The sequence below is a fragment of the Anguilla anguilla genome, chromosome 6 (genome assembly GCF_013347855.1).
Source record: "Anguilla anguilla isolate fAngAng1 chromosome 6, fAngAng1.pri, whole genome shotgun sequence".
Lineage (NCBI taxonomy): Eukaryota > Metazoa > Chordata > Actinopteri > Anguilliformes > Anguillidae > Anguilla > Anguilla anguilla.
Window position 1 is genome coordinate 16,149,217 of NC_049206.1, and position 16,764 is coordinate 16,165,980.

Consider the following 16,764-nt stretch of genomic DNA (forward strand, 5'->3'; position numbering starts at 1 on the left):
GATCTGTTGCTTCTTACCAAGCAGTCGTGAAAAAATGAGCAACAAAGAATTTCTTGTTTGGACAAGATATACATCATTTGCATCTAATGTGGTGAAGTGGATTCAGTCCCGATTGTAAACCGATTCCATATCAAAAATGTAGATTAAAAGAGACTCGCATTATTGTGTGGTTAAATGCACAGTTCCAAATATTCAGTCCCCTCTCTTTTACGAATGGTTTTAAGCACGTTACTTTTGTTGTTGCCTCCCTCTAAAAGCATTTGTTGAGATACGATTAATTGTTACACTTAAAATTTATTGGTTAACTTTCCAGAAACCCACAAAGTGTGAGGGCTGAATAGTTCTCTTTGTTGAGCCGAGTTTATTATTTTTTTATAGATCGCTTCTTAAAGGCCCTCTTTTCACGTAACAATATGCCATAGGAGAGAGCCATTGTGCAACACAAGATGATGTCAGAACAATTGATTTTAGTGAATGGAACAGACAACTGAATATGAGTTCATTGTTTGGCTTTTGTGATTCAAGTTATTCTACAAGGCACTTTGGACTTTCGATGGAAAAATTAAATGTTTGGTTCTTTTCTACTGAGCTGCGTTCAGAGACAACAGCCGTTGTGAGATTGGCCCTTAACCAGGGCAACAGGTCTCCAAAGGTTATCTGTGGGAGGGCATGGTCAACCTCAACACCACTGTCTCCTTATCTCCACTGGTTTCTTTTTCTAACCTCAATTCCATGTTCGGAGGAACAATAATAAAGGGCAAACACACACTCCAAACCAGCACAAAAAACTGGCACAAATTCAGGCAAACAGACACGTACACACTCTAGCACATACAGGCATACACCTATGCAGATACATACTTGCATATGGACACACAAACACAGCAGAGTCTTGTGAAATTTCACAATAAATAAATAAATAAATAAAGAATAAATAAAAAGATAAAATTTAAAGCCATTAAAAAGTGTTAAAAGCATTAATTCAACAGGTAAAACAACTTAATCGATCTACACTACATGAGTATCAAGTAAACAAGAGCTACCCATTAAAGTTGTATTGTGCAAAGTCATTATAAAAAAAGTACTTCATTTCAACATCCCGGTGATGGACCGGCAATTATTATTAAAAACAGCAGCAGCAACAACATCAGCAACAACATGAAATCTAGTAAAAGATAAACACGATCACATCCTTTAACAAAAACACGTAGTAAATCTGCTAGGCTGCATGTAAAGAAAGAACTATGCACCGGCCTGTGACATAAACACCATCCCCACATCCTGGGGAGTGGGGGGTAAATCCAGGCCACTCAAGGCCTCTGTGCATCAGAGCCTACTCTGCCTGTCTGGAAAGGTTTTGAAATGACACCAAACCCAGCTAATTGAGTCATAACAAGTGATTTTAAGCCTGCGTTATTGACCCCCTGCTGTCAGGAATGATAATCAATCACACTAAAGAGCATTTCTCATGATCAGAGAGGCTGGATAACTGAAGATAGAGAGAAAACAATGCTGTGAAATCAGGAGGTTTCACTTAAATGTACTGAAATGGCCTTGAAACCCAGCAAAATCTGTATTTTCAAATACACTTAATATTCTGTGTAGGATGTTTTAAGATGCCACAATATTTTAAGCATTATCTATTGAGACTGCTAGATATTTGCTGAAAAATCTCATCAGGGATTTGAACAACCTTCTCCTTTGACTACAATCTCAGTCAGCTGTCTCCACACGCAATGCCATGCTGCTGTACTTGAGATATTCATGTACGCACACACACACACACACTTTACTTAATCAATTAAGGTCATCATCAGGCATCTATGACCAGAAGTCAGCCGGAATTGGACCTGACTGATTTAATCAGGATAGGGTGGGTTTAAGTGGACAAGAGTTCGTTGGATTACTAAGCACTTAAATTGAGGCTACAGAAGCAGGTCTCCCTGAACAGTACCAACAACCTTCTGACTGCTATCCCAGTTTCAATTGGATTTTTGTTCCATTGTTTATCCTGTGGACTCTTCTTCAGTATGATATCTCAAGTCACACATCTGTTCTTAATTTTTGTGTTGGATTAAACTGTAGCAGACTGCTATTTTTATTACAGTTTAAATGACATTCTTCTGTTCCTTCTTCTGTTCTGAGCATCTCAAGTGACAAATGTAGCCATCTTAGAATTCCCTCCCTCAAAGACTGTTGAATTAGTTCCTACTGTGTGTAGCTTTCAGTGGCGTGAATGGTTTTCTATTTTTATACAAGAAGTCTTCAACAGAAAACCCTTAAAGTATCGTTCAGCTTTGGTCGGCAGCTTTTGTATGATATAGACAGGAGTTTCCATAGCGACCTAGAAGGCTTCGCTCACCACTATTTATATACTACAGCAGTTAGAGGCAATAAATATGCCGACATCAGGTTCCTGTACTAAAGCTTCTCCTATTCTGACCAATCCCCAATGTCTATCAGATTAAAAGGAGAATGTGCCTTTGTACTACTAGTACAAAGTCATATAAAGCTACCAAATAGCTTTTAAGGGCCAAAAGTTATCAATCTTTGAGGTGAAATATTTAGCAGCCATTGATTAGTCACACAGACTTGTGTGAAAGTGGTCAAAAGCAAGTCGAAATGAAATTGAAATATTTTCACATCTTTGTATTCGTGCAGATTAAAGAAAAGCCTAGTCGGGATCAAATTGTGACTGTGGCAGGTAATCTCCCACAGTACCCTGCAATAGTGATGCCTATAGCCCGCTAGCATCAGCTGTGCGAGTTATGCGGTCCTCCAGCACAATGGCGGCACAGCTCAGGTGAAATTAAAAGCTGCTGCTGTCCCTCAGTACCATCCAGTAGCAATACAACGGCTACCCATACAAACCTGATCACATTTTCAGTATGCTCATCTGCAAGCCACTATGAAGTTTTTTCTAAATGGAACAAACACAGCCTGGCCCGATTGTCAATTTCTCACATGCTGAAAACACAGGCCAATAAACAATTTGCATGATAAACATTTTTAATGCATACTTACTGGACTAATGATTAGCAATGCAAAATGACAATGCTGTCTTGTATAAACCTTTGAAGGCACAATACGAATGGAGGCTTGAGTAACCAGGACACTGACAAGGGGAGTTGGAAGATTAAAAGGACATAATAACAGGAAGAGATGAGAGATGAGAGATTGCAGAGTCTATCATACAATTTTTATGGTCTCAGCAGTGCATATGTATTTGTATGTGTGTGTGTGTGTGTGTGTACACGCATGTTTGTACATGTGCTTGTGTGTAGGGGGGGTAAGTTCTTTATATCTGTAGGCAGTTACCCTTATATAAGCACCATCAATCTATTTCCAATGGCTACATACTGCCCTTTTCTTACGGTTTTCTCTACATGCTTCCCATTGTAAGCGTGACTTATGTGACCATGCTTATTGAGAGGGAGTTAAGTTATAGTGAAGGGCATTCCTTGCCTGCATTGTAGGCCAGTGCCTGCCTGAAAGCACTTTCTGAAGGTGAGCCTGCAGCATAGACACACAGGGGCCTTCAGCTGTGTTCAAAGTGAAGCAAGCTCTGCTGCTTCCCCACCACATTAGAAGATCTGCCTCTCGACAGATGACTGCTGGAGACCAGCCTCACAAATATATTAATAATTCAATGAGAATGTCATCTTTTAAGAACTTCAGTCATTAAAAATTTCCAGAATAATCAATGAGCGGCCCGAATCTAGCTTTACATGCATCATTCTCCGACGGGATTGTGCAGTACTTAGACACAGCTGGGTTTCCTCCACTGGGGTATTGTGGCCTGTAGTCAGCCAGGGTTTCTGCAGGTTTCTGCTGTTGCAGTGACTGCTAGATGCAAATACTTGCTGGACGTTACCAGCTGTCATCAGTGAAAGATGCATCTCTGTCCCTGCTATCTGTATCGTGTGGCTTTTAGTGTGGAAGATATTCACTGGTTTGAGGGCAAGTGTGTGAAAGCTATGCATACATTTCAGCTGGAGCGTTCCCTGTGTGGGTAGCACAGCAATAATGTGTTTAGTAAAATGGTGATTCCAAATGCAAGAAGGTAAAAACGGGAGCATAAGAATTGAGATTCAAAGCGGGTGTGTGTTTGTTAATTAGTCTTCTTGAGAAAAAACAATTCTCAGAAGTGAAATATTGCATCCATAAACTGCTGCGCAGATGTGTTTAAACATTCTGACATGAAATGATATCCACAACTGCCATTTCTGGCATTTGAGCTGTTGAGCTCTAGACTTCGACAGCTAAATCATATCTGATTGATTGAAATGGAAATTAAAACTAAAATCCAAAATTCCAAAAACGTAGACAACTGGTCCCTAAATCAGTGTTTCCCCGACACAGAGGCAGCAGCGGTGCAGCACCACAGCTTAATTTTGGGCAACGCAGGTAGAATTTTAAATTATTTTTTAACCTAATATGCTTAGAGCCAAACGGGCCCATTGACCCAGAATAACTTTGTTGAAACAAACAAGTAGAGCTGTGGTCTATACTAGAGTGTGTTGCAAAACTTTTTTCCTCAACATTGCTATCAGCAGAACATGCATCTTTTGCCACATTGCTCATAATCAGGCATGAAACTTGTGTAAATGGTTGTGCTCATTTACTTTTGCTTTTAACCCGACTTGTAATATGTGACATCTTTGGTCATTGTCAGTTGATTCATGGGGCATTATGGGAGTCTCGTGTGATGTTGTTCGCTACCCCAACATATTCACAGCAATTGGTAAACACATACAGTATCCGTGATGGATGATGTCACTAGTGGACTTTTAATCCTAAACTGTTGCAATTAAAGAGTAACTAGCTCACTAATGAAGCAGCAGCAGTCTGACTTGTTAACTAATAAAGTTACATGAAGACAGTATTTGCATATACTCACTTATTGTAACTAGTCCACCAGTTACATACAATTCTCTTTAGCTTTCTTGTAAAGCTATCATGTTCACTATTTCACTAGTTAAGTCACTAGCACATCTACTAGTAAACTAGTTGTAGAAAAATGCTAATTAGGAGGTGGTTATTGGTTGTGTAATGAAGATTCCGATTGGCTTTCCAGCCCAAATTTGAAACATTAACCAATCAGGGCTCAGGTCTTCCTCCTTGAGTGCCCATTTCATTTGCATACAATCCACTAGTTCACATGCTCAGCTGAGAATTGTTGACCTGTTCCCTAGTTCCTGCATGCTGTGCCCCACATGTAAACTTAGTCATTTTAAAGAGTCCACTAGTTCACTAATTAGGGGCAAACTATGATGTTTTCCTGACGCATTAACTAGTTCAAGGCAGTTTTTTAAATTAGTTCCACTTCATTCGGAACATTGTGTGACTTCTAACAAGCATGTTTTGCATTTTTGACACTTGTACTGGATTTGATTCCAGTACAGAATATTGGTGGGGCTCTCTCAATCACAAGCAAAAACATACAATAGACAGTGCAAGTTGCATATTCCATATAAAGTGCAGACAGTTAACGAGCCAAGTGCAAAGACAGTTCACGGATGCAATGCTTGGCAAGAAGAGACTGAGGGGCTATTGGAGTGAGTTCAGAGACTCGATGGGGGAAAAGGCTGTCATTCAGCCAGTCAGTCCACCCAAGGATTTAAACCGATTGCCCGAGGACAGGGATCTGAAGAGATGGTGAGGCTGAGCTGGTTGGGATGGGTCAGATGAGATATTTTTGGCCCGTTTGGAGATGCATCTGTGGTAAAGGGAGTCTAATAAGTGTAAGTCACACAGCTATTTCGCTGCTTTGGAGATGATCCGGTCCAGTTTACCAGTTTTTGTGTTTGCTTGCATTTCCATACCATATGAATTTTGAAGATGTTATGATACTTTCTATTCTGGCTGAGTGGAATTGAATAAGCAGTCGTAGATTCACCCGATACTTCCTCAGCCGTCTTAGAAAGAACAGCCTTTGCTGGGCCTTCGTGTGTAGGTGGTTGATATTTGTGTCACATTTCAGGTCATCACTGATACATGGGCTGAGAAATTTGAAGGAACTGATTATGCTGTTGGTTGATTGTCTCCGTAATCAATTCCATCAAATTTCTCTTCAAATTACAGGACGGGCTGGAACAAAAAGACACAGGGTCCGCAGGTCTGTGCATTGGTAGCCAGACACTAGTGCTATTACAGAAGGCAGACAAAGAAAAACACCTCTGAAAGACAGTGAGGTTGCCCTAACTCATTGTCCTTCACTCTTGGCCTGACTCCACAATGAAACTGAAAAATACGGAGCACTGCAAGATCTCTATAAAAGCTTTATTCATTCAAACCGTGACAACTCCATTCTGAGAAGGTGTCATATTTTACTGCCACAGGCATTTATATCTCACATAAAATTATATGAGTACAACTGGAGCTATCTATCCCAACTTTTCTCCACATAATACAAGGATTAATGGGGCACTGTGAAAAGATAGGGAGGAATGAACCAATCTTGTATTTATGCACATTTTAAAAAATCCCCAATGTCAAATGTCCAGGTTCATTTCTAAAAGGGCACTTTCAAAATGAAAACTATTCCAAAGGAGAATTTTATTTTTCAAGTATTTAACCACAAATAAGTGTTCTTATGCCAGACTTTAATATAAAAAAGAAACAAATGGTCTGACTATAACCAGTTTTACAGGTCAAATTCATCTACACTACACTTATCATTATAGTCATCACCAATTTACATTTGAACTTATTATCCTTATTGCATAGATATAACTCTGCAATGATTTTCATAAAGAAGCATTTTAAACTCCCCAGCCTGTTACAATCATACATGATGCCATTCATAATAATGATTTAATAGATATAACCCATAGATTTGAACAATAAACAAGAATATTCCATACAACAGGTAGCTCTTCCACCTGAAATAATGGTTATTCAGAGAATAACTTGAAACCAATGCATTTAGAGAGACAAGCCAGCCAGGATCTTAAAATAAAATTCACGAAGCATAATTGCATATGGGCCGAAGGAACTTCAGCTTCAGTGACAGGTCATTTCTAACAGCACAATGCAATACGCAGAGGGCAATGAGAGCAGCCATCAAAGTGCTCTTTCCTTGCTACAAAAGATTGCCAAGTTAATTAGGTAAGATATTGGCAGGATTTTCTTACAAACAGCCAACACATTAGACCAGAAGCCACGCCTTAATCCAATGCAGAGTTCTGCTCATAAGCACGATCATGTTACTGAGCATGCTGGGAATGGACTATTGTCACATTATCACATTTCCCATAAATTGATTTTAGGATTCTACAGGAAGTCAGCAGGGACCTGCATTGCAGCTGGCCCAAAATTGCAATGCGCATCTCAGAACACATTTGCGTGCCCCTTGGGTAGTGAACCCAACTGAAGAAGCGACTTGTGCTTTATGCAGCAGTGTGCCCTATGGTTTGGATCAGCTCCAGTTCATTCAAATGTGGCAGGAAGTCTCAGTGGGAGGCACATTATTTGCTTATAGTGAGTGTTGAGAGCAGGACTGGCCAATATACCGTAACCAATAATTATCACATATTTTTTGAGTGCAATAGCAGCCTCTGCCACCATGTGGTGTATTACCTTTCTTCTCACTTTTTCAATCTTTAATTATACCTGATGCGGTAGTGAACCTCCACCTGAAGACCACGTGAAAGTCTTCCAGAAAAAAACGAAACAAAACACTATTACTTGTATCTATTAGGTGTTGATATGACAAAGAGTAGCACGGGCATGCAGCTAGGGAAAAAGTGGTGACTTTAATTCCTGAAAGAATTTAAACTAAAATTGCTTATGCCATCCAATGACAAAAATGCACAGAAATAATTAATTTCAACATGTTAAGGCAAATAAATGTTGCCAAATAAGGACCCCAATTTATATCAAAATATTTTGTTTAGGAACAGCAAATGGTTAATGGTCAACTGTTGGCTGTTTTTGGCTGTGTTCAGATTCCACAATTCTGTGACCCTGAAACAAGACAAGCAGACAACACTGGAATCTTTGATGATAAATTACATAATTGGTACCAAATTAAGAGACTAGCAGCTCACATTCATTACTGAGACAGAGAGTATAGTATTACAGATACCCCTGCAAGTGACACATAACTTTTTTTTTTACCCACCTGCCACATTTTTAAATCAATTCAAAAGCCAAATAATTACAACCACTGGTAGGCAGAATGCATATAATAGAATTTTGAAACCTAAATGTCAAGATTACACTGATTGATACACAAAGGAAAAGGCCTTGACTAAAGCAGCCTTTGAATTATTTACTTATTTTTGAGTAGACTCAGCGGTTACAGTACAGTGATTCACACAAGATGTTACTATAGCAACTCCCCACATTTCCATTGTCATCGCCCTCAAAATCAGAAACCTTCTAGTCTGCATTTGCATAATTTAAAAAAATGGGAAGCATTCCAGCTCCATGACAGAATGTTTTTCATGCATTCTCATAAAACTGCTTGACTGAGGAATTCTGCACCAAAAGCAATAAGCCTGGTGACTGAATGATTTTTGCAGGACAGAACCACACAAATTAAATATATTTAGGCTATTGGAAAACTAAATATAAACTTTCAGGGTATGACGTTAGCTATGAATAGGTGATTGAAAGGCACCCTCGATGGTCTCAAAGCAATAAAACAGAGAGAGGATATTTTGCTGACAGTTCCAAGGCTTTTGCCATGAGCAGGCTGGCCCTGTATCCTAGAAATCAGCAACCGATTTGAGTTAAGGCTATGTGCTGGCCAGCTATATCCATAACTCCGCTACAGTCAATATAATTTGCTTAGTCCTGCCAGGGCTAGGGAGGGTTGAAGTCTGTCAGGGTTTCTTCAGGTTACCACAGCATTAGTTCCACACAATGATGTGCCCAAGTGCTCACAGACGACACAATTCTGTCAGTGAGAGATGTGCCTGTTCCCTGACAGCCGCTGGCCCTGCTGTAGTACTATGCGGCTGACAATGTATAAGTCACAGACTTGCAGGCATGTGCACAGAACCAAATGTCCTTCAGCTGCAGTGAGAGGCACACTTCATGATTCAAATCAGGGAAGAAGAACGGCAAAATTGTTTTAAAAAAACAAAAAAACAAAAAAAAAAACAGCTTCACAAAGTGCAAAGAATTTATACAGTGGTTGCTTTAAACATACTCAACAACCTGAATCACTTGGGTTCATTTGCATGAATAGATAAACATATACACTACATGAACAAATGTATCTGGACACCTCTTGGTCTGGGGCTGTTCTTCATGGTTTGGGCTAGGCCCCTTAGTTCCAGTGAAAACAAATCTTAATCTAGACAATTCTGTGCTTCTCCAACAGCTTTGGGAAGGCTCTTTCCTGTTTCAGTATGACAATGCCACCGGGCACACAGTGATGTCCATATAGAAATGGTTTTGTCGAGAATGGTGTGGAAGAACTTGACTGGCCTACAGAGCCCTGACCTCAACCCCACCCAACACCTTTGAGATCAATAGAAAAGCCAACTGCGAGCCAGGCCTAATCGCCAAATCAGTGCCTAACCTCACTAATGCTCTTCTGGCTGAATGGAAGCAAATCCCTGCAGCAATGCTCCAACATCTATTATAAAGCCTTCACAGAAGAGTGGAGGTTGTTATAGCAGTGGAAAAACAGCGAGAAAACTCCATGTTAATGTCCATGGATGAGACGTTGGATGTGCCATGTAGTGTGCATATACATGTACACATACAGTGCAGTGCACAAGTATTTGGACTGTGACACATTTTTTGTTGTTTTCGCTCAGTACTCCCACACACTGGATTTGAAATGAAAAAATGAATATGAGGTGCAGACTGTCAGATTTAATTTGAGGGTATTTACAACCACATCTAGTGATTAGGGTAAGAATTACAGAATGTTTTTATACATAAGCCCCCCCCCCGCTCCTCACACACACATTTTGTATTGCACATATGTAAACACACATAGCTGGCTTGCTTTATTTATACACCTGTGTAGTTCTGTTTGTAGATGCTGTTCTTAAAAGCACAAAAGCCTATAAAACGAGCCAAACTGCTCTACATAATCAGCTTTGACGCTCAGGTTTAGACAGGCATGCATAATTGATGGCAGAGTTCTGCCAGACTGACTGATAAACCTAAAGTTCCTTGCGCTTTATCAGATTGCCTGTGCTCTCAGCTGGAATGACAGATGAGGTGTGTGTGAAACAGAGATATTGCGTTAAGCCTCTGTCTCTTTCTCTCCATCTAACATCCTGCACCTTCAGCTGAACAGCATCTAGTTCCTCACCTGTTGATACCTCCTACATCAGTTTCCAAAAACTTTTAATCTTACGGCCCTGTAACATGACCACCTTCGGGCCGAGGACCCCCACCACAATAAATGTTGACTTCTGATATTTTTATCCAACACAGGTTCAAATGCCAGAAAGGATGTTTAACTAACAATGTTATTATGTCATATGCTATACATACAGCATGTGGCTATTTAGAACAACAAGAATATTACAATGACCACAATATTCCCAAGAGTTAGAGTGAACCATATATAGGTTAGGATTAAGGTTAGTGTTGGAGTGGGACGGGATAATGCCGCGGAGTCATTTTCGCAAGTGACCCCAGTTGTTCTGTTCGTTTCCATCAATATGCATTACTGTATTGATTGCTTGCTGAAACGGCCAGCCTCAATCCCCACTTCTTTCAGGGTTCCATCACCGAAAAAAGGGTCTTTGAAAATACTTGAAAAGTACCAATCTGTTGCTGTCTAGATAACAATCTTTGCTTAGACAAGTTTTACAATTCATTAAGACAGGGAGTCTGTTCTTCCCAACACAGTTCAGTATGATCTACATGGTTCTGAAACATATTTGCAGCCTGCAATACACACTTCCCTCTGATTGTACATATGTCGTAAAAAGTCTGACTGACCTGATTTCAATTCAATAAGAGCATAATTCACCAGAAACTCTGAAGAGGAGGTACTCTATTGCACCCCGTATCTTTAATTTTGTGGCCAGAGCTCTAACAATGGCTTCCATATGACTCCACAGGATACAGCTGCTCTCGATCCCGCGACTCCTTTGTCTCTCAGTCTTGTCACAAATGGCTGTCCCAATGACAAATCAACCCTGTTCAAAAGGAGCCCTACAAATCAACAGCTAACAAATAGAGGTCCACGGATCACTACGCCCCATGCAATTACAGTGTCATTATTCACAATAAACAGTAAGAACAGTGATGGATGGCTGTAATTCTCACAAAAGGAACAGGAAGACACTGAATTACTGCAGAAAATGTCTTCATGAGATAACAGATATAGGATGTTAGCTAATTAAAAAGAGCTCAGAAAGAGGTAACTGGAACCAAGGTCTAAGCTATGAAGTTCATGCTAACTGGATGTAGGTGTTTTTCCCGGAATCTTATATAGCCTATACTGCATGCATGAAAGAAGAGCAAAATTGAGATTATCGAGTAAACGTATAGAAAGGAGGGTACGCTGTCTCTTTATCATTACACCAGTTATCATTGGAATACCTTATTATGATGAATATTCCTCCCATCCTTTGGGTCTTGACATTTTACCAAAGTTCATCCTGAAAGTGCCTCTTGACCCACTGACCCCATGTGGACGGCTCACTTCATCTTCTCCACCTCCTCTAAATCAACCCAACTAATATACTGCGGATAAACATAGGTACTGCATAGAGGAAAGATATGAATGAAAAAAATAAATAAAATCAATGCTAATATGAGGGTCCCTACTCAAATCTAATTAATGCTTTAGATAGCTTTTCAAAGATATTTGGAGTATTAGGCTAATGGTTTTTAATGTATGGATGGTTTTTCAAAGATTTTCAAAAATAGATTTCAGCGATACCTTTGGATGACAGAACTGCAGGGATAGGTTAGTTTTCAGAACAATATATTTTTGCCATAGCCATGCACTTCGTGGAGAATGCCAGGCAGTTACCAGCAACTGGTGGCGTGATTTCATACTGGCCTACAAACCAGTGCACTAGCCACATTTTTAGCAATATTAGCACACAGACAATGCTAGACATGGCTGTAAATCACATCAAGCGAGTAGGCACTGTAGGAAGCACTGAAACAGCATCTGATCACCTTACAAGAAGAAAGTAAAAAATGTATTATTTCAACAATTTTCCATGCATTTTCAGACAAACTTGCATATCCTCTCTCCAAGACTTGGAAAATACTTTTCCACGATTATCCAAGATAATACAAGATATATACTGTTCCTCCATAGTTCCTCCATATAGCTCCATAGTCCTGATTCAGAATCAGTCCTTGAAGACAAGCGGCAAAAGACACCAGTTCCAAGCAATAACAACATTAAAACAGGTATGAATGCAAGTGTGTTTAAGGAAAGTGTGTGTCTGCCTGTCTTTGGGCATATGGAAGTAAGGAAAATGAGTGAGTGGTAGGTAGATGTAGACAGAGAGTGTTATGTTATTTAACACCCACCCACACACACTGCATGCTGCATTCAGTCATCCTAAGAACAACCGCTCTCCACTTCAAAGATGTCAATGACAAATGTAAGAACACCTTCAAAAGGGGCAGAATATAAAGCAGTTCACGTATTTTGCCACTTTTTCTTTAAGGCTGATTCTGAATCAGCACTGTTGAGTTGCCTCCATAGCTTCAATATAGAACAGCTCCATGCTGCGGATTAATAATCAGTCCTTAAAGACAAGTGGGAAAAAAACATGTGCTCCAAAGAATGACATTAAAATATATACAGCATTTATATGCGAATACATGTATAAAAAATGTGTGAGCACGTGTGTGGGTTTTTGTGTGCGTGCTTATAAGATGCGCTTATTCACATGACACAGTAGGAGCCTTTCAAAATTTGCATCAGAAAGATGGTTTCTCTGCAGTCGGAAAATGTATTTTCCTTCAAGAGTCGTTCCCCAGCAGCATTAGCAGGCTCCAGTGTTGAACTCAGCAAATATCTTCTTCCTCATTGAAAAAATTTAGACTAACCACCCTTTTTAACAGCTCTGTGTAGATGTGATTGCAGCATGCATGCAAGCTACGTAATACATGTCACCAGGTTTAATGCTTTGGCTAGGTAGCTAATGTTAGCTAGTTAGTGCTGATTTAACCAAAGTGTGCCTAGGAGAGGAGTGGGTGGAAAAATACAGCGAGATGTCGCTGTACCTTCCTAGAAAATTCTCAATGAAATCTGTTAATGGGAACATTACTGAGTTAATTTAGGCTAATTTACAAAAACGAGTTACTTATAAACATTAGCAGGTTCATGGTAGAGCCATCATTTATAGCGGATATAATTTGCAGACTAATATTAATAGCTAGCTAGCTGTGATGACTAGCTTAGTGGGCACTTGCTTGAATAATGTGTTCTTAAATTTGTGTTGGATGCCACTGAAGTTGAGAGCATCTTCTTCAGATTGCAGAGTAAGAACCTAAACAAATATGTGCTTTCTGTTGTTTCAATTACAGTCATAAATTTGGAAAGGTATGGCCATGGTGACTCCTGCTTCAACACAGAAACCCCAAACAGGTTTGCTACTAACAAGTTATTTGATATGGAAAACAGTGATACTACCACCACACTGTAAATGTAGGCTAGTTAAACTAGTATTAGCAATGCTAATGCAAACACTGGGAACCACTGCAACCTTTTTACATTTAAGAAACAACATACTGAATTACAATTTCTGTTTAAAAATCAACAGTAAAAATCAACAATAAATATCAACAGTAAGGATTTAAGAATCAACGTGACGTTTCCATAGCGTCGACACCTACTTCAGAAATTAGGACACGAGGATTTTAAAACAAACAAAAAAAAAAAAAACCCGTAAAACTGTGAGTTGTGTACTTCTGCATTATTCAGTGCCTACAGAGTAGATGTGCAAATCACTGTCAAAGGTACTACATTCTGTGATTTATTACCTAGCAAGATATAAACATGTGTACAGTGGAAGGTTGCATGAAATTTAATTGAATTTAGGAAAAGAGGTCTTGTGAATCCTTTTTGGCTAATCACATTTGAAAAGTACACCACAGAGCTGTCATTGCTGGGTCAAAATACATTTTTTGAGGTAAGAAAAATTTATAATGAAGTTGAGAGACTGGTCTGTACAGAGGTTACCCGGGGTCTGTTTAAAAGCAACAGATTACTTTCAAATACGGTCTCTACTGACCCTTCCATTGTCACTTATCAACTGAACAAGGCCCAATAAGCACATGAGAAGTGGAAAGTGAGAAATGGCAAGTGGAGTTACTAAAATGGACTATAGAACCCCCCCCCCCCCCCCCCCCCCCCCCCCCCCGCCCTGCCAGCTTGCAGAATACCACACCCCACCATCTTCCTGCAGCTAAAGACTTTGATTAACTGGAGTTCGTAAGCCTTTAAAAACATTACTCAGCATTAACAAGATTAGTCCTTGTCTTGATAAAAACAAAGATCATTTTTCTGTATAAATTCCCACCTTCTTGTTGCTTTTAGATTGATAAATATCTCTTGATTATATCAACGCTGCCAAATCAATAATGGCTGACTTATGTACCCTGAGACTACATGTGTCTCTGTACTCCGAGAATGATGTGCCGAGACAGACTTAAAAAAGGACAACAGATTTGAAAAAATCACTGCTTGAAGGCAATCAAGTGGCAGATATCTTATAGTGGATCAATGTGGCAGATCAGATAGACTGCTGATTTAAATTGAAGTAACGACAAACTGGCAAGTCCTACTGCAAAAGTGAGGATTCAGGAATTCTGTGCTGAAAATGAAAGGCGAAAAAGATTTCACATGGATTATTCAAATTTTGACATTTATTTGAAATGTGATTCAATCAAAAGATTTTTATTTTATATTCTAGTCACATTACAGGATGACTGCAATATGCAAGTGCCTTGCGTGTAGAAACCTGATGCACATTATTTAGCCATGGACCATTTTTTTTCCAGGGCAATCGATGTAAACCAGAAAAATGAGAATTTGCAATAATAATATCTAAAATATGGACAGTTGCGGACGTAAATGGTTAAAAGTGAACACTGTGCTCTGACACAGATTTGCAGCAAGCACAAAACTATGCAGTAATATTGCACACTTTCAGAACCCAAATAACCACAAGGGAAATTAGATGGGAGTTGCACTTCTCTCCAGTACTTCATCAAGGGGCATTACAGTTTCTTAAATGATGACTAGAAAGCAAATTTTGGTGGTAATTAGAAATGTGCCGTTGCCATCCAACTGACATCTTTTCAAGCTAAACGTTTGACAGTTGAAATTCCCAGCTTAGATTTAAGACTCAAATTAAGTGGCCAGTAGCTGAATTAAGCTCTCCAGGGCATTTGCAATATACACAACAAAGAAAAAGACCAATTGCGCTCACCAATCATGTGTAAACTGAACTCTCTCTTTCCTTTGATATTAAAAATTCAGTTATGATCACTTCACATGGGCTTGAAATCTACAGAATGAACACAATAACAGCAGATGCATGGGTGGGTGTGAACTACATATCAGGGTGCAGTACCTAAAAACCCATTAGTATTCCCTCCCAGGCTTAGGAAAATTGTGAATGATTATATCCATAAATGCAGCTATCAGAGCAGAAAGCAGATAGCCATGAGAGCAGATTAAAGCATTAATCATGCATGGAGCATAAGCTCTACAATAGGGTCTGGTTTCCTTCCAGTGTACCCAAAGTCTTTCCTATTTGGCTGGACTGGGGAATGCTGTCTCGTGGTACTACCAAAAATTATTTTTCACCAAACCCCCAGAAAATCCCTTTTATCTATTAGTGGATCATAACCGCTAACTTGAGCACATGGCTCATTAGCCCGTATTGTACAAGAACTGCTTCAGACAACCCACAGCTTTGCAATGACAGCAGGTTCCTATGCCTTTTTAATAGACCTCATTAAATAGAGTTTCCTGACATGGATGGGTGGAATGATGGTTCTCCTTTCATAGGGGAGAGGATTAATCCCGAAAATCCTATGGGAAGATGGAGGCTTGGGGACATCACTGTTTCAATAAGCTGTCTAGTACTGATTAGTATTTTGCTACTGTGGCTCACCTATTGGTAAGCTAAAGATGCTTTTTCATGACGTAACAAAGAAGGACTCTCATTTTGGCTGAAAAACAAGTCGGAAGGCAGGATATGTGAGTGACTATGCGAAGCAAGTAAACTTCCATGATCAAGAAAGAAAGTTATCGAGTAAGTTTTTCCTACAAAGCAAACAGCAAGCAATAGGTATCAGTCTGTGGTATAAATGCAGTTTCCTTGATACTTTTAACACAGTGTCAAACTTGCTTAAATCTTAAATCAGTCCATCACACACAGACTATCCTCCTTATTCCCATTCTGGCTTAGCTGTTCTCCCACTTCCTCTCTCTAACAGCCCTTCCTGAGGCACATTCCCTCCCTAAAAACCCTGCTCTCAAAACACGGCACAGCAGGATAAGGGTTTCATTCCACCTCCATTGTTTACATTTCACATCCTGATGGTCTCCGGCCGTGTCATATCCAGCCTTCCTGTATGTCTGAAAGAACACAGCCAGAGTGCACATGCAATGATTACCAACCTTACTGCTTCTCTGATCAAATGCTGCACATTCCATAAGTGTGCTGGACTATGGTTACTATTGCTAGACTTTAGTTATTGCACTCGTGCCTACTTAATTATTGCTTGTATTATTTGCATAGACTGCTTTGTTGCTGCTTTTGTTTGTGTTGATCAGATTAACCTACAGGGTCCAAG

At 39.6% G+C, this 16,764-nt stretch overlaps 1 protein-coding gene across 1 annotated transcript in view; it reads right to left on the reverse strand.

The window, feature by feature from the left end:
• LOC118230022 (carboxyl-terminal PDZ ligand of neuronal nitric oxide synthase protein-like) overlaps positions 1 to 16,764 on the reverse strand; it is a 60,225-nt gene that overhangs the window by 32,556 nt on the left and 10,905 nt on the right. The gene's annotated exons all lie outside the window — the stretch shown is intronic.